This window comes from Octopus bimaculoides, chromosome 4, assembly GCF_046866305.1.
Source record: "Octopus bimaculoides isolate indiv1 chromosome 4, ASM4686630v1, whole genome shotgun sequence".
Lineage (NCBI taxonomy): Eukaryota > Metazoa > Mollusca > Cephalopoda > Octopoda > Octopodidae > Octopus > Octopus bimaculoides.
In genome coordinates this window covers 78,158,003-78,181,495 of record NC_142931.1, presented here as the reverse complement: position 1 = coordinate 78,181,495, position 23,493 = coordinate 78,158,003, and the positions used below count along the sequence as shown (strand labels likewise).

Sequence of the window (23,493 nt, the reverse complement as noted above, 5' to 3'; positions counted from 1 at the left end):
GATAGAGAAGAAACAACATGCCTGTGGACCAAAGGCTGGAGTGTATCTATTCGCCAAGGAATGTCAATCAGCTGTGTCCAGGTATGATCCAGGATGTTAGTGTTTGTAGCAGCACCATACCAATTTTGGGAGCAGTATACTGTTGTGGGAATCACTTAAGCCTTGGAGAGTAACATATGTGGTTGGGGGCTAAAGAGAAGGGCTAGTTCTTGGGATGCTGTCCTAACTTATGCTATGGATATGCTTTTTGACAGGAATGATCCTCAGATATAGTGAGGCCTAACACTTGGGGAGATTGAGAAGGCTCAAGTTGTGTGCCACTCATAATTTAGAGAGATTATAGTGTTGTGGTATAGTCTTCATGAGTAGTGCTCAAGTTCTTTTTTGTGCTAATAGAGGAGGATGCGTGCAAGGTTTCCTTTAATTGAATCAATGCAGATTTGGAGTGCGGTGTCTCGGTTGCATTGTGAATTTTGCATAATTCGAGAAGATTGAGGACTGAAGGGTCATGTCATCTGCATGTAATTAGGCATTGTTACATGTAGTGCTAAGCAGGTTATTGATGAACAGAAGAAAGTGGGAGATAGAGCAGAACCCTGGAGAACACTAAGGGCAGAAAGAATATGGTCAACACATACTGCAATGGTATGATCTGATAGGAAGCTACCAATCCAAGAGATGAGAGATGAGTTGACCTCTGGGAAGGAAAAAGTTTTCAGGTGGCGATCCAGTCAAAAGCTCAATTAATGTTGAGAACAACATTACTTTAACATGTTGACTCTGAAATGTGTTCTAAAACTGAAACATGTTCTCACGGTGGTGCACCAGCATGACCGCAGCCACTTGGCTGAAACACATAAATAAAAAAAATAAATAAATGTTAGGGGTGATGTACTAACAGTAGATGGAACTATTTTGAAATAGACAAGTTTGATTAAATTGTAAATATTAGGTCATCAAGTGTGAAATTTGTAGTAAGGTATATGGTAAACTTTGACAGCTGCTCATTTTGCACCATTATTATATTCTGACAATCTTTAATTTTTGTTAGAAAGCTGACACATCTGTTTCTGTATTGTAACTCATTTTGCACTTTAAAGTATTTATAAATCGTTTTTTGCTATTTTTGTTTAGAGATGGATAAGTCAGAAATTCATATAGTTTTGAAATATGAGTTCTTTCTTGGAAATACAGCACACAGACAGCTCAGAATATTAATGGACTATTTCATTCTAATGTTATTACACAGCAGACAGTATCAAATCGGTTTGCAAAATTTTGTTCTGGTAACTTCGACCTCACAAATGAGCAACGCGATCAACCAGAAACAAAAGTGGATAATGATGAACTGAAAGCCACTGTCAAGTCAGATCCATCTCAAAGTGCCTGTGAATTATTGTTGTTGTTTGGTGTTAGCAAGCAAACAATATTGACTCACCTAGTTCAAATTGGTAAAGTGAAAAGGTTGGATAAGTGGGTTCCACATGAACTCAATGAAAATCAGAAACAGCAACATTTTGAAGCTTGCATTATGCTACTTTCTTGTCACAAAAATGAATCATTTATTTTTGAATATAATTGTAACATGGGACAACAAATGGATCCAATACAACTGTAAACATTCAGTACAATGGTTGGACAAAGACGAGGCATCAAAACACAGTCCAAAATACAAAATTCATCAAAAGAAGCTGATAGTGTGTGTTTGGTGGTCTGGTGTAGGTGCGATCCATTATGATTTCATTAAACCTGGCTCATCAATCACAGCCAAAGTATACTGCAGCCAACTGGGCCAAATGATACAGAGAGCCACCAAAACAGTCCAAAATGCAAAATTCATCAAAAGAAGCTGATGGTGTGTATTTGGTGGTTTGGTGTAGGTGCAATCCATTATAATTTCATTAAACCTGGCTCATCAATCACTTTACAGAGTGTGCTGGGTGCTTTTTACATGTCACTGGCACAAGTGCATTTTACATGGCACCAGCACCTGTGAAGGACAAGCCTGTATGGATGACAGTGATGTTACTTAGCTTGACGTGTCTTCTCAAGTACAGCAAATCACAACTTCCAGTATCCTTGTCATTTCCTAAGGCCCAACATCTGAAGATCCTTTCTCACCATTTCGTCCCACATCTTCCTGGGTCTACCCCTTCCCCAGGTTGCCTCCACAAGTAGAGATCAGCACTTCATTAAGCAGGAGTCCTCATCCATATGCATCACATGACCAAATCAGTGCAGTCTTCTCTCTTGCACACATCTGATGTTTCTTGTAACTGGTTTTCCTCAATCTTTTTCGTTTGTACACACATTCATGTAAGCGTGTGCTTGTGTGTCTAAAATATTTCCCGGAAAAGACGGGACAAGATGTTACAAGGGTGAAACGTACGGAAAAATCAAAGCGCGGGGTGAGAAAAAATTGAAATTTTGAAATTAAGGACATTAAAAAAAAAAATGTTTTCTATTTATTAAGTAAAGAAAAAAATCAATGTAGATAAAATATCTTTTAAAAATTGGAATTCGGTAATTCGCTAAGGTAAATATATCCACATACTTATTGTCTAAGGTAAATATATACACTTATTTTAAATATATCCACATACTTATTTTCAGTTACGGCAAAATAAGATCCAGAAGTCGACGGCTTCCGGAGATACCCGAACAAGGTCATTTGAGTTTACGATGAGCAAAGTGGAAGGGTTTCGTAGGAAGTGATACAACATCGATGATATTAGGTTCAATAGTCAATAAAAAAAAAAACTTCCATCTCTATTTTGGAGAAAATTTTTTAAAATTCTTTTACGATTTATCAAATAAAGAAAAAAACACTTAATGCAGATAAAATAATTTTTAAAAATTGGAATTCGGTAATTCGCAAAGGTAAATATATCCAAATATTGTCTAACTTTCAGTTACTGCAAAATAAGATCCAGAAGTTGACGGCTTCCGGAGATACCCGAACAGGTCACATGAGTTTACGATGAGCAAAGTGGAAAGGTTTCGTAGGAAATGACACAACATCGACGATATTAGGTTCATTAGCCAATAAAAAAATTTCCATCTCTAATTTAGACACAAAAGATTGCTCACTTGTTTGGAACTTCGGTGATCAATTTATGTAAGGTTGCTGCTTTTGTTTTAATAATAAAAAAAGACACATATAGGTCAAAGGAGTAAACAAAAAAACAATCATTATAAACGTGAAGAAAATGTTATAAAAATAATCTGACAGAGATACGAAGAGACAGAGTTGAGCCAATTAGTAAATTCGAGAGAGTGGAGAAACGAAACATTACTTACTTCCTGTTGCCAATGGCTTGTTTATAAGATGACGTCGAGAACGTTGTTGATGCAGACGATCGAACAGACGGCAGATAATGTTTTCTTACTTTGACTCCATCACCGAATATATATATATATATATGTTTAATTTGTTTATATAGTTTGTTTATCTTGGACGTAAGTTACCGTACATATGTGTCAGAAGAGAAAATGTCTGACCGGAAGAGGAATTAAAGCGCATGTGTAAAATGAAAACGAGGCTGGTCATTGATTCGTTGAGTGACAAGGAAAATATTATAATGAGTAATTGTATATTTCCTGTGAAGAAATTACAGCAAACGTGTAGAAAACGCTATCTATTTTAAAGGACCGATAGAAAAAATACTTCCTAGAAAAAAAAGCCTAAGCGACCTATTTTTCTCTCTGTCAACAATGTTTATCTGATCGATCGGATTACATGTCATATCGCCACCAAAAGAAGGTCAACTCGAAAATATTCACATTGCATATGACACCAACGAATAAATCACAACAACGAGTATAATGTTTCAGCCACAATGTGGTGCCATTTAAACACCCCCTCAGAACAGTCGTTGATTGAGTTTAAGGCTCACGTGACTTCACTGGTTCATTTGCCCCCACTCCACCCCACCCCATTTTTTTTTCTTATTCTTACATACGCCTACATGTAAGTGGTATTGAAACAGAGTGTTATTTAAGATATTAAGAAGAATACTGAAGATTTCGTTTTGTCATGTTCCTATCAAGAGGCTCTAAGTAATAGTCAGGAAGTCACAGACACGTGACAAAAGTTAAAATGTGATGTTCATTACTATGATTATCTTATCCACTTTCCATGCTGGCATATATTGGATGTGTAATTTCTGCTCTACTACACTGGTCAGAAGACCCATTATTTTTGGCATGGTTTTTTACAGCTAGATGCCCTTCCTAACACCAATCACTTTACAGTGTTGTTAACAGAAAGGCATGTGGATGTAGAAAATCTACCTCAATGAGTTTCATGTGCCCCAAGCAAGCTTGGAGAAGTGGGTGATAAAACGACGATGATGATGATGATGTATGTGTATATGGACTGTGACTGCCAAAGACATGCATAAGCTTGAAAGAAATCAAGCTAGTATGCTTCGCTGGATGTGCAATGCAAGTGTGCATCAATGACAGAGTGTAAGCATCTTGAGAAAAAAGCTGGGCAAAAGAGGCATCAGATGTGGTGTGCAAGACTGCATTGGTATGGTCATGTGATGCATATGGAGGTGGACAGTTGTGTGAAGAAATGCCGATCTCTACAAATGGAAGGAAGCTGTGAAAGATGGAGACCCAGGAAAACATGGGATGACGTGGTGAAACATAATCTTCAAATGCTGGGCCTCATGGAGGCAATGACTAGTGACCGAGACCTTTGGCGATATGCCGTGCTTGAGAAGACCTGTCAAGTCAAGTGATATCATAGCTGTGGGCATTGTCAGTGTCACACAACTGACACTCATGCCGGAGGCACATAAAAAGTACATTTTGGGCCTCACAGAGGCAATGTGGCCAAATGCTGGTGTTGCAAAACTAGCACCCATGCCAGTGGTACATGGAAAGCACCTTTCAAGAGCTGGGCTTCAAGGAGGCAATGACAAATGACCAAAACCATGTCAATATGCTGTGCTTGAGAAGAAGACCCATCAAGCCAAGTGAAATCATAATTGCGGCAGATATTGGTGTCATGCAAACTGACACCTGTGCTGGTGGCATGTAAAAGCACTCATTACACTCTTGGAGTGGTTGGTGTTAGGAAGGACCTCCAGTCATTGAAACCATGCCAAATCAGACTAGAGTCTGATGCAGCCACTCACCTTACCAGCACAGATCAAACTGTCCAACCAATGCCAGCATGGACAACAGACACTAGATGATGATGATGATATAAAGAATGCAGGAGTTAGATGTCAACTACTTCAAGTTTCATGTTCGGAGAGTGCAGTAATCAAATGGGCATGATCTGGCAATCACTAAGATTCAAGTGACATCACTACTTTGTGAGGGAATATGAGAAAAAAAGGAAAGCAAAAAAAAAAAGAAAAGAAAAGAAAAAGAGACCAAATTATACGAAAAATGAGAAGAAAATGTTTTAGGAAAGGAAGATAGAAATTATGTCCCTTTAATCCATTAGATGAAGAATGTAAATGTAGAGTATTTACATCTAAACAAACTATCCCTAGTGGGAGTAGTAAAATGAAAAGCCTAAAGTGTATTAGACTATATGCTGAATCTGATTCGATAAGAGAAACTTGCTGAGGTGCATACATCTTGCAAAAGTTTCCTACTTTGATTTTAGAAGGTCAGTGAAATCTTTTGATCTAATATAGATATATATGTTCTTTCAGCTATACAAAGCCTTCACTTTTTTGACCCATTACTTTATGGCCTAGATCACTCTGCAATATTCCACTTGATAGTGTGTGGAATATTGTTGTCCATCAGGTCTCAGATATGACTTGCTAGCTGTTTTATTATGTGCTTGAAGGAAAACTGATGGTTGGTGTGTATTTGTTTGAAGTCACTTTTGCTCAGTTCAATATATTTTTTCTTTTGTTTCCCTTACTTGGTGGAACAAAAGTGACCTCGGTTTCATAGGTAACTGAGCTAGGTTGATTTGTCTGAATAAAATTTCTCAAGGCAGTCTCTCAATATGACCACTGTCTAATGACCGAAGCATAAAAGAATATTAACAATACTCTTCATTAAATGCATTAGAGGGACATAATCTTTATCCTCCTTTCTCTTTAAATTTTCTTCTCAAGTATGAAACTTGAAGTTGTTCATACATAATTTGTATATTCATTAAATGAATTGCTGGATTCAGTATTTTTTTGCCAATCATACCTGTATGTATATATATACATATACATATATACATACAGGTTGTTGTTGACTTACAACCACAATTGGTTCTGACTGACTGGTTGTAAGTCAATTTAGTCATAAGTCGGCCTATAGGCCTACATAGATTTGTTTTATATTTTTACATTCTTAAAGTACATTCTCAGGTAAAAGTTAAACACAGCATTATGTATTATACTATTATACTGGCATTAGTCAAAACTTTGGAGTCTCAAGCAGTCGTCTTATAAACAAACACAAGGTTGCCTCGATGTCTCCACAACAGGATAGTCATCCAACACAATGGCAATCAATAACCAAACTTAGGGGAAGCATTTGTTAGCTGACACCATCTGTAGACAGGTTAATTTCTAAGAAATTAAGCCCGTTAGATTTCAACTGGACTATTTATTATTGCTGCCAGGAGCTGGCGTGCCAATCATCGTAAAGTCGATCGGTCGTAAGTTGACGACAACCTGTATATGTATATGATAGGTTTCTTTCTGACTCCCTTGACCGAGTTCCCTCACAAGACTTTGATCACCCAGAAGTTATAGAACTTACCAAAAGGTGCTACATAGTGGGAGTGAACCCAAAGCCATAAGATGAAGAAGCAAACTTCTTAACTTACACTACTATACCTGAATATTATAATCTCTATACTGCTGTCTGTCTTACAAATCACTTAAAATTTATTGTTTTATTTCTTTACCCTTTCTCATGCCTTCGTTATGACAGCTCATCATATTCTGTGAATATCTAGGCTTATCTGTTATAGTCATTGCAATCACCATTAATTAGGCTTTTATAATGATTCTCCTTTTGTAAACAAATTTTGAAGGTCATTGCATATTCAAATCTCTGAGATTGTGAAATCTTTTGCAAAACTGAAAGCTTCTGGAAAAAGGGAAATTGTCATATTTTAGTTAAATGAGGTTGTACTAGGTAAAATAATATGCATATTCATTTCTTTTCCCTATAATTCTCTGAAAAGCCAAAGATTGCATGAGTCATCTGTTTGTTACAGAAACTACACTCTATCTCAGTTTGGGGCTAATGGTTGAAACCAGCCCATTATAAAGCTTTGCTGAGGAATATTGTAGTTATCCTTAACGGAAAGCAATCCCAATTTGGAAACAGGAACTATGTTCTTAAGATACTATTGTTTCACCTTGTCACATTTCATCAACTATGTTGCACATGCTATTCTGATTTTGCTTATTGAGATCCCATCCAATCCAGTTTTCTTTCCTGGTCCAAGAGAATTGACTCGTCTCAGCTCATCCACACTGAATTAATCAATACCAATCCTAATAAAGTGTAGTGATAGCAGCGGTGTATATTCTGGGTTTGTTAGGTGCACACTGCACACCCATTGAAAATGGCAAATTCCTCATAAGTATTAACCTTAATCATTAAATTAATCACAAATCTTGATGGAAAACTTTTGTCATATCCCTGCTTGAAATTTGGTGGCATTGGGTGTGGCAACACACCCAAAACTACAACCACTACACACCACTGAGTGATAGATGTATCTATCCATGTCACTCAAGATTGGAGGGTATCTTGGCAAATCCTTATAGTACATGAATCATGTCCACACCTGGTTTCAAAGATCTTCCCTCTAAGCATTTCCAGGCACAGCTATGAGGTTAAAAAGTTTGCTCCCAGCGATGTGGCTTTGGATTCAGTTCTGCTATGTGGCACATTGGGAAAGTTCTACATCAGGCAGATCAAGTTTGTGTGAGTGAATTTGGCAGGAAACTGAAACAAGCCTATCATACATGTGGGTGTGTTTGTGTTTCCTCGTCTTATTATTCCATGATAGTTGCAAACCAGTGTCACCATTATAGAAGTGATGCCAGCTTTTATTTTTTTCATATGAAAAAACATGTCCAGCTATGCATAAATATTATCATGTTTGGAAACAGGTGAAGACTGGTGACAGAAATGACCACTTATTTTAGAAAATATACCTCAACAAATTCTGTCTGACCCAAGGAAGAAAGTAAAAGTGGATGCTAAAATAATGATGATGATGATGATGATACACAATATGAAGTTATTTACTGTCTTCACATTTATCTACTTGAAGAAAGCGTTTAATTCAATTCAATGAATGGTGATATAAAAGCATGACTAGTTGTGTCCTGGATTGGAAGTAGCATATACATATGCTCTGAGTGTGTAGCTGCTAGAATAAGAATAACTTGGGCAAAGTTCAGAGAGCTCCTACCTCCGCTGGTGACAAAGGGCCTCTCACTCAGAGTAAAAGGTAGACTATATGACGCATGTGTGTGAACAGCCATGGGCCGTGACTGCTGAGGACATGCATTAGCTTGCAAGGAATGAAGCTAGTATGCTCTGCTGGATGTGTAATCTCAGTGTGCAAACCCGACAGAGTGCAAGTGCCCTGAGAGAAAAGTTGGACATAAGAAGCATCAGATGTGGTGTGCAAGAGAGACGACTGCACTGGTATGGTCATGTGTTGCGTATGGATGAGAACAGCTGTGTGAAAAAGTGTCACACTCTAGCAGTAGAGGGAACCTGTGAAAGAAGTAGACCCAGGAAGACCTGGGATGAAGTGGTGAAGCACAACGTTTGAAAGTTGGGCCTCACGGAGGCGATGACAAGTGACTGAGACCTTTGGAGACATGCTGTGCTTGAGAAGACCTGGCAAGCCAAGTGAGACCATAACCATGGCCTAGGCCAGTGCAGCATAACCAACCCATTTAAGAGTACCCTTCAATCATTTGGCAATAAATTGCGCTTGCAAAGACTTGTTTAGCCAAGTGAAGTCATTGTCATGGTCAATGACAGTGGCGCCTGTGCTGGTGGCATGTAAAAAAGTACCATTCAAGCGTGGTCAATGCCAGTACTGGCTGACTGGCCCTCGTGCCAGTGGCATGTAAAAAGTACCCACTACACTCTCAGAGTGGTTGGCATTAGGAAGGGAATCCAGCTGTAGAAACTTTGGCAGATCAGATTAGAACCTGGTGCAGCCTTCTGGCTTGCAAACCCTCAGTCAAACTGTCCAACCCATGCCAGCATGGAAAGATGATGATGATATCTTCATTATATAAAGGCCCTTCAAATTCCATCCCACTTTTCCCAGAGATATTGTAAAAAGTAGAACTAATTTAATATTGGATTTATTATGTTGCCCTTTTCGTGGTAAATGCCTTGCTCACAAGATTTGGCAGAAAAGGTGGGATACACTACCAGAAAGACTGAAACTGAGAACAAATGAAAAGATCCACCAATTTAAACATCAGCAGAATAACTGACTCTAACAAACCAGCTTTTTTATTAATTTTTTTGTGATTATTTCACTGGAATACAATCTGAAAACAATTATAAAAGCAAAAGCAAAACAAACCATAGAATAATTTGACTATCTACAAATGCTGAATGGTGGACATCAGGAATTCACTATCACCACCACTACCACCATGCTCTGAGAAAAATGTTAAATTATACATTATACTGGGTTAAATAGAAATTTAATATTCATTTGATTAAGTACTATGGTTAACAACTTTTTTTTATTATAAACATTCATTTAGGCACATTAGGCACTCTGTGAACAGCAATCCATGTTAGAACAAATGTCCACAGGCCCACCTACAGGACTCGAACTAATTATCTCTCATAATCTGGTCTAGGAAACCATGCTTGCTATTACACCAAAGTGACCAGGTATAATTTTTCCATCTAAGTTAGTATCCATAAAGTATCAGTATGTCAGCTACATTGTTAATAACAAAATTTCATTGTCTGAAATTCTCAATGTTATTATGATTTTGAAAGATATAAGGTAGTATCAAAAAGTTCTCAGACTCGTTATGTTTAATAAAAAATAACTGATTTTTATAAGTTCTAACATTATCCCCTTTGAAATAGTAACTTTGTGCAGCAATACAACAGGCTAGCATTCCTGCCATTTTTGGAATCTGGCCTGGAAGTTGTTTTCTATAAGCAAGTTGAGGACCTTCTGCAATTCACACTTGATCTCCACAACAGTGTTGAAATGGGGAAAAGATGGAAATCCAATGGTGTTAAATCTGGTGAACAGTGTGGGTGCGGAAGTGGTACCATGTTGATTTTGGCAAGAAACTCATGAGTGAGGAGAGCTCAGTAACAGGATGCATTGTCTTTGTGAAAAATCCAATTCTTCTCGGATGCTAGGATTACCTGCATGCGAGTATATGACAGACCAATAACATCAGCAATGTTGTTGATTGTCCTCTGATGATCCTCATGCACAAGCTGATGAATTTTCTTCATATTACCGGGATTGACACTTGTGGCAGGTCTTCTACATTGCTCATCATCTTTCAGGGAGGTTCTTCTGCTTTTGAAGTGTCCGTGCCACTCAAAACATTGTCTACAACATATTGCCTCATCACCGTAGGCTTACTGAAGCATGCTCAATGCCTCTGTAACAAGCCTCCCAAGTTTAGTGCAAAATTTCACGTTAGCTAGTTGTTCAAACTTCCTGTCCATGACAAAAATCACAGATTACAGTGTACATGTGATCATAAAAACACAAATTTCACAATTTGTGAGGTCAACAGCAATTTCACTTGGCACACTGTCTCATGAAGGTCACTGCACATACAACCATGTGCTGCCAACTGTTGGCATACTACAGAATTAGTTTGGGAACTTTTTGATACCACCTTGTACTATGGGATATAAATATTAGAAGAATACAAGGCAATGAATTGGCAGAATCATTAGCATGCTGGGCAAACTGCTTTGTGGCATTTCATCAGTCCTCACATTCTAAGTTCAAATTCTGCTGAGATTAACTTTGCCTTTCATCTTTTCACTGGGGTCAATGTAATTAACTTACTCCTTCCTCAAAAAACAAATGACCGTGTGCTAAAATTTGAAACCAATACTAGTAGAAATTGATAAAGATAAATGGTTGAAGTTTTTGATTATAAACATTGAATTAAATTAAATTAGACACTTTAGAGACACAAATCCATGATGAAAAAAAAAGCATATAACTGCCCATGGGAGGGAAACCATATATCTTGCAATCCAGACAACTATACTATCCTTTGGAACAAAAAAAGCATGCACACTTGCTCTAAACAACTTAGTGCCCTAAAACCATACATGTCTGAGAAACATACTTATCTTATCTCCCAACCCAGAGACATTCAAGTTCTGTTGCCTAAATTCACAAGATTTAAACATTACAATTTGAGTGATTATACTTCCTGCCCCAAACTCCTAAATCAACCAACCCTATAAGGAAGGGAAAAGCTGCTTGCTTCCAAACTCCTCCAGCAGGAGTTTGTTTAACTCCCTGAATACCATTGTGTAGAATGTGCTTGGAAAACCCTCTAGATGCATTGTCAAGAATAGGTGCATTCCTAGTACCTTAATTGTCAAGAAAGGGTATTTGCATAACTCCCTAAGCATCACTGAATAGAAAGTTGCTGTAAATCCCACCATCTTAATTTATGATTTATGAAGCTACTGGAGATACCAAAATAAAGTCATATGAGTTTATGCCAACTAATAAAGCAAGTGAAAGAATTTTGACTAAAATGGTATATCAAATGTCACCAATGACTATTTCAAATTTTTGGCACAAGGTCAGCAGATTCAGTGGGAGGGGAATGATCTATTACATCAACCCAAGAACTTGACTGGTACTTTATTTTATTGAACACATAAAGATGAAAGGCAAAGTTGACTGTGGCAACATTTGAACTCAGACCATAAAGAGCTAGATGAAATGTTGCTAAGTATTTAGTCCAGTCCAATGTGCTAATGATTCTGCCAAAAGGAAAAGCTATTTTGGTATTCCAAAAATGAAAAACCAGAATCGGACATTTTTCAAAAATATTAGTTGATGATCCAAATAAGATTGTCATCATCATTTAGCATCTGCTTTCCCTGCTGGCATGGGTTAGACAGTTTGACTGGAACTGGTAAGCTGGAGAACTGTACCAAGTTCCCATCTGATTTTTAGCTTGGTTTCTATGGCTGGATGCACTTTCTAATGCCAACCACTCCAAAAGTGTAGTGTATGCCTTTAACATGTCACCAACATGGGTGCTTTTACAAGTCACTGACTCTGGTCACAACTAGGATTTCACTTGATGAGTCTTTTCAAGCACAGCATATCACCAAAGGTTTCACTCACTTGTCATTGCCTCCATGAAACCCAGCTTTTGAAGATAATGCTTCACCACCTTGTCTCATGTCTTCTTGGGTCTACCTCGTCCACAGGTTCCTTCCACAGTTAGAGATTGGCACTTCTTTACACAGCTATCCTCGTTCATATGCATTACATGACCATACCAGCACAGTTGCTTCTGTTGTACACCACATCTGATGCCTCTTATGCCCAATTTTTCTTTTAAGACACTTACACTGTCACACATTCACACTGATATTGCACATCCAGTGAAGCATACTAGTTTCATTTCTTTCAAGTCTTCGCATGTCCTCTGTGGTCACAGCCCATGTTTCACTGCTGTGTAGCATGACTGTTCACACACTGGCATCATACAATTTGGTTTTGCACACAGTATTGCTCTAGAGAATGTTTAAGAAAACATAAGAAAATTATAAGTTTGTTTTAAAATTTTAGATTATATAGACAGTATTTTATGTAAGATATGGGCAGTTCCCATGAGTATTATCTTTTGAATTTCTGCCATTTTAGGGTTTCCTGATATCTGATGAGCTAGGTAGGAATCAGCCCTTTTTTCTGTCATTCCTAGGGCACCTATGACAAAAGGTATTGTTTTAGTCTTGAGGTTTCACATTTTGCCAATTTCTACTTTAAGATCTTTATTCTTGCTCAGTTTTTAGTAGGTCTTGACAGATACAGTTATGCCAATTGGGAGAGTCATATCAATGAGGGGGGCATGATTTTTGTCTGAAATCTTTCTAGCCTATTCGCATCTATCTTTTTGTCACTTGTTTTGTTGTTGTTGTTAAGATGGTAGCAAGCTGGCAAAATCATTAGCACACTGGATGAAATGCTTAGTGGTATTTCAGCCGTTGCTATGTTCTGAGTTCAAATTCCACCAAGATCGACTTTGCCTTTCATCCTTTCAGGGTCGATAAAATAAGTACCAGTTGGACACTGGGGGCGATAGAATCGACTCATCCCCACTTCCCCCCAAGCTGCCCATGGCAAAAATTTGAAATAATTATTATTATTGGTCTGCTGAGTGGTTGGTGTTAGGAAGAGCATCCAGCTGTAAAAATCCTGCTAAAACAGTTACAGAAGTCTGGTGCAGGCTTCTGCCTGGCCAGTTCTTATCAAACCATCCCACCCATGCCAGTATGGAAGACGGACGTTAAACGGTGATGATTATTATTATCAAGAAAGTAGTAAGCTGGTAGAACCGTTAGCGTGCCGGATGAAATGTTTAGTGGTATTTTGCCTGTCACTATCTTCTGAGTTCAACTTTACCTTTCATCCTTTCAGGGTTGATAAAATAAGTACCAGTTGATGTAATCGACTCATCCCCTCCCCCAAAATTGTTGCCCTTGTGGCAAAATTTGAAACTATTATTATTATTATTATTATCATTAAGCTAAGACAATGAACTGGCATAATTGTTAGCATGCTAGACAAAATGCTTAGTGGCATTATGTTCTGAGTTCAGATTCCATTGAGGTCAACTTTGCCTTTTCTCCTTTTGGGATTAATAAAGTAAGTGTCACTGAAGCACTGGGGTAATTGAGTATCCCACTTCCTTGAACTTGTTAGCTTTGTGCCAAACGTTGAAATTCATATTATTATTAAGTTAGCGTCTGAGCATAAAATTATGATGCAAGGTTTAAATTTAAATACTCTTTTACTCTTTTACTCTTTTACTTGTTTCAGTCATTTGACTGCGGCCATGCTGGAGCACCACCTTTACATGCATTTTAAAATGATAAATTTTTGTATAATGAGACCAGCGTAGTCTCAGACAAGTGGATTGATATAAAAGAGTTAATAGTGTGTAAAGAATGAACATGGAGTTGACAGCAATTGGAATCAAAGTCAAACAAGACAGAATTAAAAGACATACGTTTGTCTTTTATCTTTTACTTGTTTCAGTCCCTTTTGACTGCAGCCATGCTGAGGCATTGCCTTGAATTTTTAGTCAAATGAATTGACCCCAATACATATTTTTTGAGTCTGGTACTTATTCTGTCAGACTCTTTTGCTGAACCACTAAGTTACAGGGATGTAAACACACCAACACTGGTTGTCAAGTGGTAATGGGGGGACAAACAGAGACACAAAGACACACACACCTAGATATATATATATGTCGTGGCCAATGACAGTATCACCTAGTTGGCACCCATGCCAGTGGCACGTTAAAAGCACCATTTGAGCGTGATCATCACCAGTGCCGCCTGACTGTGGCTCCTGTGCCAGTGATATGTAAAAAACAACATTCAAGCATGGTCGTTGCCAGTGCCGGTGGCACATAAAAAGCACCATTTGAGTGTGGTTGATGCCAGTGGTGCTGGTGGCACATAAAAAGTACCTACTACACTCTCAGAGTGGTTGGCGTTAGGAAGGGCATCATGCTGTAGAAACTTTGCCAGATCAGATTAGAGCCTGGTGTAACCTTCTGGCTTGCTAGCCGTCAGTCAAACTGTCCAACCCATGCCAGCATGGAGAGCGGACATTAAACGATGACGACGATGATGATGTAGAGAATATGAAATGCTTTTGACCATGCCTGGTACATGATTCTCTTATTGAAGCTGCTTAACAACAGGTTCCAACCATATCTCATCACTTGGATTGGTAGCTTTCTATCAAATTGTACTGTATGGTGATAGAACTCTTTCTATTGCTCACTCCATCAACTCTGGTATGCCTCATGGTTCAGTTTCGTTCCCTTCTCTCTTTCTTCTATACATCAGTAGCCTACTTACCTTCATGTTTAACAATGCACACTCTTAACCACGGTACTACATTCAGCCTAATACATCTCCAACCCTGCATCATCTACTTGCAACGAAGACACCACACTGATTCCATGGACATAGGATTCAAAAGCATTCCCCAATGGGGATATGCTAATCTTCTCTCTTTCAACAGTAAGAAAACAGAATTGCTACACATGCGCAGGAGTGGCTGTGTGGTAAGTAGCTTGCTTACCAACCACATGGTTCTGGGTTCAGTCCCACTGCGTGATACCTTGGGCAAGAGTCTTCCACTATAGCCTCGGGCCGATCAAAGCCTAGTGAGTGGATTTGGTAGACGGAAACTGAAAGAAGCCTGTCGTATATATGTATATATATATATATAAGTTTGTGTGTCTGTGTTTGTCCCCCAACATCGCTTAACAACCAATGCTGGTGTGTTTACGTCCCCGTAACTTAGAGGTTCGGCCTAAGAGACCGATAGAATAAGTACTAGACTTACAAAGAATAAGTACTGGGGTCGATTTGCTTGACTAAAGGTGGTGCTCCAGCATGGCCGCAGTCAAATGACTGAAACAAGTAAAAGAGAGAGTATTACGCCTCTCTTGCAAATGAGCAACACACAACCAGACCCTTCGCAATCACACAAATTATTGGACCACAATATCAATGAGGATTACTCCTAGCAAAAAACATTCTTCACATAGCTAGTACTGCATTGTGGAGGCGCAATGGCCCAGTGGTTAGGGCAGTGGACTCGCGGTCATAGGATCGCGGTTTCGATTCCCAGACTGGGCGTTGTGAGTGTTTATTGAGCGAAAACACCTAAAGCTCCACGAGGCTCCAGTAGGGGATGGTAGCGAAGCCTGCTGTACTCTTTCACCACAACTTTCTCTCACTCTTACTTCCTGTTTCTGTTGTCTCTGTAATTCAAAGGGTCAGCCTTATCACACTGTGTCACGCTGAATATCTCCGAGAACTACGTTAAGGGTACACGTGTCTGTGGAGTGCTCAGCCACTTGCACGTTAATTTCATGAGCAGGCTGTTCCATTGATCAAATCAACTGGAACCCTCGATGTCGTAAGCGACGGAGTGCCAACAGTACTGCATCCCAATGACTAACCCTTCTCTCCAAGTCTACAAGATACTTCATCTGCCAGCAATATTGACATTTCTGCAAAAATCACATGAAAACCACAATGAAGAATGGCTCCCCCTCAGGGATGGTGCTACTGCTTCTCACACAGACATGTTAAAACCGTAACATTTGGAAAAGAGCCACCTCAATGTCTGGCATATATTATTTGAAGACATTGTCCAGCCTCTGGGCCATAGGCATTTTGTTGTCTCAGCCTTTTCTGCTTGCTCTATAATGGACTCTACTCTTCAGTGTTGTCTGGACCCATGCCAACTACACTCAGGCATTCCTGTTCTACTCATTTCTTCTCCTCTTATCACACCTTTTGCACCAAACCCAGTTCACCAAGCCCTGCATCAGCCATAATACCTAATCCTTCCTTTACAGAATAATGGCCCTCTGGAATTTGTTCTGTACTCATGTCTTTCCCACAAGGGTGACTTGCAATAATTCAAAGGAAACATTAATAGATTCAATCTCTATGACATCAGAGGGTCTGCAAAAGCCATAGGCATTGCCTTTTCTTCTGAACACAGTAAAGAAAAAGTAATGAAAATTTTCCAATTGAATTCTTGTGTGTGGTAACAAATATCAATTGCAATTCTTAATTATCCTGAATTGCATTACTAAAGGCTATTTAAACTGTATTCATTTTGATTCATATTGTTTACTGCTTCAGTTGCAATTTGAATTCAAATATAACTGCATATGCAAAAAGAGAAAATTAAATCAGATTGTTAAATATTTTTGAAGAACTTTCTGATCTGGACCATTATGATGAGAAAGACACGATAATGCTGTCTAGGAAAAACTTTTGCTCCATAAATCAAGATGGGCATGGTTGGAATGCTTTTGATCAAACATTTTCTCACAAAAACTGGATAAAGACTAACTGTAGAGTAATTTCAAAATAAATGGCGCGAGACCGCACACGCGCGCGCATGCGAAAATAAGTCGGAGCGTTAATTAATATTTTTTTAAATGTCTGCTTTGGACTGTGGCATCATTGGTGTACTCGCAAAACCTTGAGTGAACGGGTTTAACATGCAGTTTACTGTCATAAAAAAAAGTGAAAGTAAATTACCCCAAAAAATGAAAGTGAATTGCGATAAAATCCGGAAGTGACGACAATGACATCCCATAATTTCATGTAAACACTATGTGACATAAAGAATGTATAGAACGTACATTTATTTCATAAAACATGAAAACTGTACATATATATATTTTAAGGACAATTTATTCTCACGGTAAACTTCATGCTAACCAGGGAACGTAAATAAAAAAAAAAAAACAGTTCTACCAGGGATCACGGATGGAGAAAGACTACTTAGAGAGTTCCTTCTTGATTTTGCTCTCAGTTAAGATCGGTTTTGTGAACGTAGGCACTATGTCTTCTGTGAAAAGGCGTATGATTAGGAAGTGAGTGCCTTCTTATTTCAGTACGTAAAGAGCGAAGGTAATTAATAATGTTAGTTTCCTTATCTGGTCCTACAAACGAGTGTCTACTTTATTTGGAAACTGTTTATCAATTTGTTTTTGTGATAAACATAAAAACAAAAGTAGACATATTCAGAGAATGAAAGAGAAGCAATAAATCTCAGAAAAAGACGAACTGGAGTTCGTAAATAAGAAAGAAAGGAGAAAGAGAAGTACAAGGAGAGAAACAGAGAGAGATAAATAAGAAAGTAAAAAAAAAAGGAAAGAGAGAGCGAAATATACATTGAAGATGTCACTTACTTCCTGTTAGAATGAATCGTTTACGAATCACCAATGAGAATGTTGTTGATGCTGACAATTAAGCAGACGATAGATAAGATTTTGCTAGTTTAACTTCATCAATTAATGTATTCAGTTTGTTTATATAATTTGTTTTCCTTAAAATTAAGCCAACATATGCAAATCATGGAGAGCAAAACTACCGAATCGGAAGTAGAATTAAAGCGCATGTGCAAAATCAAAACGAGGCTGATCAGCCTCGATTTCGATTTTCTTGTATTATAATGAGTATAAACATGCATATTTTCCGAGCTGTAAGTTAATGACATTCCAGAAAAAGACTAAACCTTATTTAATTGGATTGTTAGACTCAGTTAAGGACAACAAATTGCTGTTTTGTTTGCAGACAACATCTTTTTGCCCGATCGACAAACTCCGATGCTTACATGTTCTAAATTGCATTAGTTCAAAGATATCAGTTCCTATGACTTTCAGCAAATTCACGAAACCAGTTCAGAAGAACGCCTGGAAAAACATTTCACCAGATATGGTACCAAAGAATTATTTGCCATTACAATGAAAGCAAGGAGACATCGTTTTCTGTGTCATGCATTCCTTTAAAACAATACTACAGCGAAAGAACTGAAAGACTAAGATGACTGCATGCTTACAGACATTGTTGGACCATTCGAGCTTTCATTTTGTACGCCTACAAAACGTTCAATATATGAGTTCACGAATGCATTTTTTAAGGGCGTTAATTATGTTGCTTCTTTCTAGGTCTGATCGAAGGTGTTTTCACGGTAGCCATTCTGTCTGCTTTTTCAGGCAGATCAAGGAATTCATATCTAAAAAGTTTTTCTTTGCTGTGGTTACTTTGCCTCGGTTCATCTCTGATTGACTTTGCCTATGATCAAAACTTTTCATACAGTGCTCTTCTTATTTTTTTTTTCTATAAGAGACGGACAACATTATTTAATGTGCCCTTCCTTTAAGCATTTCTCACTGACGGAAGGACCAGGCTGTTGGCTAATTTATTTTATTAACGAAAACTAATCTACACCTGTGAGTGTACTTCTGATCAAAAGCGTTTCAATCGTGAATCATTTTTTAAAATTTTTATAGACATTATACGTATGTCCTTTCTCCAGAGCAGTCAAGGACAATCTGCGGCCTGCAAGACTTTCTGAACAGAACGCCTCACGTGAAGTTACAATGAATATTTTTAGCGGTGTGTCCCGCCTGACGATGAACCAAGATTGTCCATTCTTACTGTCAACAGGAAGTGATTTGAAGGACCGCTCTTTCCAATACTTCTCGTATCCAGTTTCACTTTTTCGTCTTCCTGTCCCCTCTTTTCAATCTTTCCCGTCATCTCTCTCACCCTTTCTCTCTCCTCTTCTCTCTGTACTGGGTCTCCTTCACTCTCTTCATATTTCACAGCTAGACTTTTGGTCTAAAGTTATATCATTATATTGAAGAGATTGCCGAATTTATACGCGCGTGCAATCGCGCACACACACACACACACACACACACACACACACACACACACACACACACACACACACACACACACAGGTATATAAAGTTTCCTTGTTCATCCCTTACGTTTAATTTGGAACGATGATGAGATCTCTTCAGTTTGGCTCACAGATTTTTTGATTATTTCTTTTTTTTAACTAAACAGTTTGAAACTTCGTATACTGGTGTAATTTCGCTGAACATGGTTTACTTTCAACATTTTTGATAAAATTTCGTTTTCTTGAAGATATTTCGTGTTGAAGTTGTTGTATTTGGGTAATTTTAACCAACCAACTAGGCGTATTCAACCTACAGCTTTTTGCGATAGTAATCAAAGAGCATCAACTTCCGGGTCATCTGTACTAAATGTACTTTTCAACCATGTGTGGATTATACAGTGTGTTCTCTGGCTTGGCTAGGGGTGCATGAAATATAGGATGATACTCAAAGAAATGAGATAGAGAGTATGTTAGAGAGAGTGAGAGGTGTAGGAGAGATAGCGCATATTTAGTGAAGATGGCCTGGAAGTTGTTGCTCTTCGATTACCATCGCAAACAGCAGTAGGTTTCTCCAGCTGAATACGCGTCGTTGATTGGTTAAAATTACCCAAATACGATAACTTTAACATGAAATAACTTCTAGAATACGAAATTTTGTCAAAAATGTTGAAAGTAAACCGTGTTCAGCGTGAGAAATTACACCGATATACGAAGTTTCGAACTGTTTAGTTGAAAAAAAAAACTAATTAAAAAGTCTGTGAGCCAAACTGAAGAGATCCCGATGGAGCTATGTCTATTTACAGTTCAAAATCTCGAGCTGATCTTCTGAATGAACTGGGTGTTAATGGCGTTTTTGTATGTTCCTTTCTCTGATTAAATTGGACACTGTCATCAAATTATATTTCGTCTCACTAATGAGATTGCTTATTCAATCGAAACTTTCTAAGCTCCGAGAAAACCCATAATTATATATTGTAAATTAGTAAATTTTCCCGAAACCTACTGGATAAATTATAAACAACATTGATGAATGAAAAGGTGGAAAATGGATAGAGACGAATGAGAACAAGAACAATAACAAAAGCTACAAGAACTTCATCCTATCTGGTCCATTTCAAAGCAAGTTTCTTTTCATGTACATATTACGAATTTATAAAATTTTAATATTCTATATTCATGATCCAGAGTCATTTCTTGTGCAATGGATGCCTGGCTCGGCGGGTAAGTCGACACGCCTCCTGAACGGACGCGAAATTTTTGTCTCCACGAGAGTTCCGGACTCCAGTAATGAACTCATTTGCTGGCAGCCAATCAGATCTCACCTTGATCTTGTTATCAAATAAACAAACACACACTACCAAGTAAACTCAAGACGAAGATCGGTATTGTAAGTCGACCGATCGCCATGTTAAGCCTGATTTTAGGAGGAGACAAGTAATTAGATAGATTTGCATCTATACCTATTATCGATGTGGATAGGAAAAATGTGGGTGGAGGGAGATGTGCTAGTAACCCTCTCCCCTTACTGTTTTACAAAGTAAACAATACAAATAATTACACAGAGGCAGTTATGGTTGAAACAAGAACATGAACAAGCATTATTAAAAGTGAAAAGAAGCATGGTCATTCCTTGCTCAAGTGACCTTATCTTATCGCCTATCACTTGTTATGCGCTCATAAATTAGTTTGGTAGCTGAGCTCTGTTTGGCTGTATGCAAATGAGTTCATAACTGGGGTCCGGAACTCTCGTGGGGAAAAATTTGGCGAACGGGACGCCAGTCCGTCGCAGAGTTATCTAGTTACAGATGAGTGAACTGGAATAGTGTAAAATGAAGTGTTTTGCTTAAGAATACAACGCATCGCCAGTCTGGGAATCGAAACCATTGTCTTGCGATCATGAGTTCAACATCTAAACAATTAGACTACGCGCTTTCATGAATGCCTTTTACGCATTGCTAAATCCTACCATTTCATCAACTGGCAACACTAACGTTTTGCTCTGACAATACCTTGAATTTCATATTTCTTCTAGTCGCATTCATTTTTATCATATTTGGTAGATATGCATTTCCTCGGTGTCTTCTCATTCATCAATCAGTTGTTTTGACTCCTCCTCACATACTAAACTGGACAATAAAATTTTTGTGTAATAACGCACCCTACACTGTGATAAACATAAAATTCACAAAACAGCAATAAGTCGTGGACATGACACGGAGTTTTCGGTATATAACGATATTTGGGCAGTAATACTGATAGGTTACGCAGCAACGGTGATCGCCGTCAGTGTTCTTCATCATTATCATCCTAATTTTAAGTTTATTTCAATAGCTAAAAGATATTTTCATACAAAAATTATAAAATGTTTCTGGTAGATATACAAATAGACATCGGTATATACGTACTATCTCAGAAACACTTACCTCTTAATTTTTAGAAGTTGAGTAATGCACGACAATATTTGTTTAAGGACAAATATGCTTGATTTTTTTCAAGTTCTTGTTTTTTTTAAAGTGCTAGAAGTAGAAATAGCAATAATTATAAATCTTGGTGAAAGGCCAGAAATTTTAGTGCCCAGTACTTGATTTTGAGAGGGGCCACGTTTCTGCTCCATATCAGAGAATAGAGAGGGCTGATGCATTGTAGATGCGGAGCTTCGTTTTCTGGCAGATAGAGCAGTGGCCCCAAAGGGGATTTCATAAGAAGTACGTGACCCCAGCAGCCAGACCACACATGCGGTCGATCTCCTTGGCAAAGAGGATTGACGTCACTTTGGAGGATGTAGAGGGGCTGGCACAGTACCGTCAGCGACAGAGAGCACTGGTGGACCTGGTCGGCTCTACGCATGATCACGTTTATAGAACTACTAATCTGGGATGACCCCAGCCCCATCAAGCAAGAAAGCAAACAGTACTTATTTGTACTTTATTTTATCGACCTCAAAAGGCTGAAAGGAAAAGCTGGCAGAGTCCTTAGCACGCCGAGCAAAATTCTTAGCGGCATTTCGACCGTCTTTTTGTTATGAGTTCAAATTTCGTTGAGGTTGATTTTTGCCTTTCATCCTTTCGGGGTCAATGAAATAAGTACCAGTCGAGGACGATGGTCGATGTAATCGCCTTACCAACTCCCCCGAAAATGCTGGCTTTGTGCCAAAATTTGAAACCATTATCGATGTTGATGTAACTCCACTTGATTTATTTACAATCTTTTTTTTCTCTTTTTTTGTTAAGTCTAGTTTAGCTCTGATTTAGCTGAGCGCCAATCAAATGCATTCAAGCTTGTATATCCTATGTCTTTTTAGTAAAAAAAAAAAAAAAAAAAAAAAAAACTGCATCTATAATTGCATTACCCAGTGCATCATTTTTGTTTTAGATGATAGGAAATCTCAAGAAGAGGAGGGAAAAGGAAGAGGAAAAGAAGGACAAGAAGGTTACACAAATGATGACATGGGAAGAAAAAAATTCTTCTGCAAATCAAAATATGTCTGTGTAGTATAATTATATATTAGAGCATACAATATACTATGTAATTATTATGTTTGCAGAATCATAATAATAATAGTTTTGAAAAGGATCTTGTTTAGAGTTAATCAATAAGTAGTTGTGTTTTCACATCTTCACAGATTTTCTTTAGGCCCATTTTACCTATCGCGTACTCTCTCTCTCTCTCTCTCTCTCTCTCTCTCTCTCTCTCTCTCTCTCTCTCGTGTATGTATGTATGTATGTGTGTGTGCGTGTGTATGTGTATACATATATATATATACACACACATACATAGATATGTGTTTATATATGTATGTATATATATATACATGTATGTATACGTGTACATATACATATATACACACACACACGCGCGCATACATACCTACATACCTACATACACACTTGCATATATATGCATATCTATCTATCTATCTATCTATCTATCTATCTGTCTGTCTGTCTGTCTGTCTGTCTGTCTAGCTAGCTATCTATCTACAGCTTATGTATCTTATTCTGTCTCCAGTTCTGTCTATT

At 38.1% G+C, this 23,493-nt stretch overlaps 1 protein-coding gene across 2 annotated transcripts in view; it reads right to left on the bottom strand.

Annotated features, from left to right (window-relative positions):
• LOC106876165 (uncharacterized) overlaps positions 1–18,179 on the bottom strand; it is a 69,348-nt gene extending 51,169 nt beyond the window's left edge. The window contains exon 1 of one of the 2 annotated variants that reach the window (XM_014924594.3): positions 17,973–18,179. The gene's annotated coding sequence lies outside the window, so the exon portion shown is untranslated. Of the gene's footprint in view, positions 1–3,300; positions 3,547–17,972 lie in introns of those variants that run through there. The other variant, XM_014924593.3, reaches the window with a different exon arrangement.
• Positions 18,180–23,493: the final 5,314 nt, after the last annotated feature.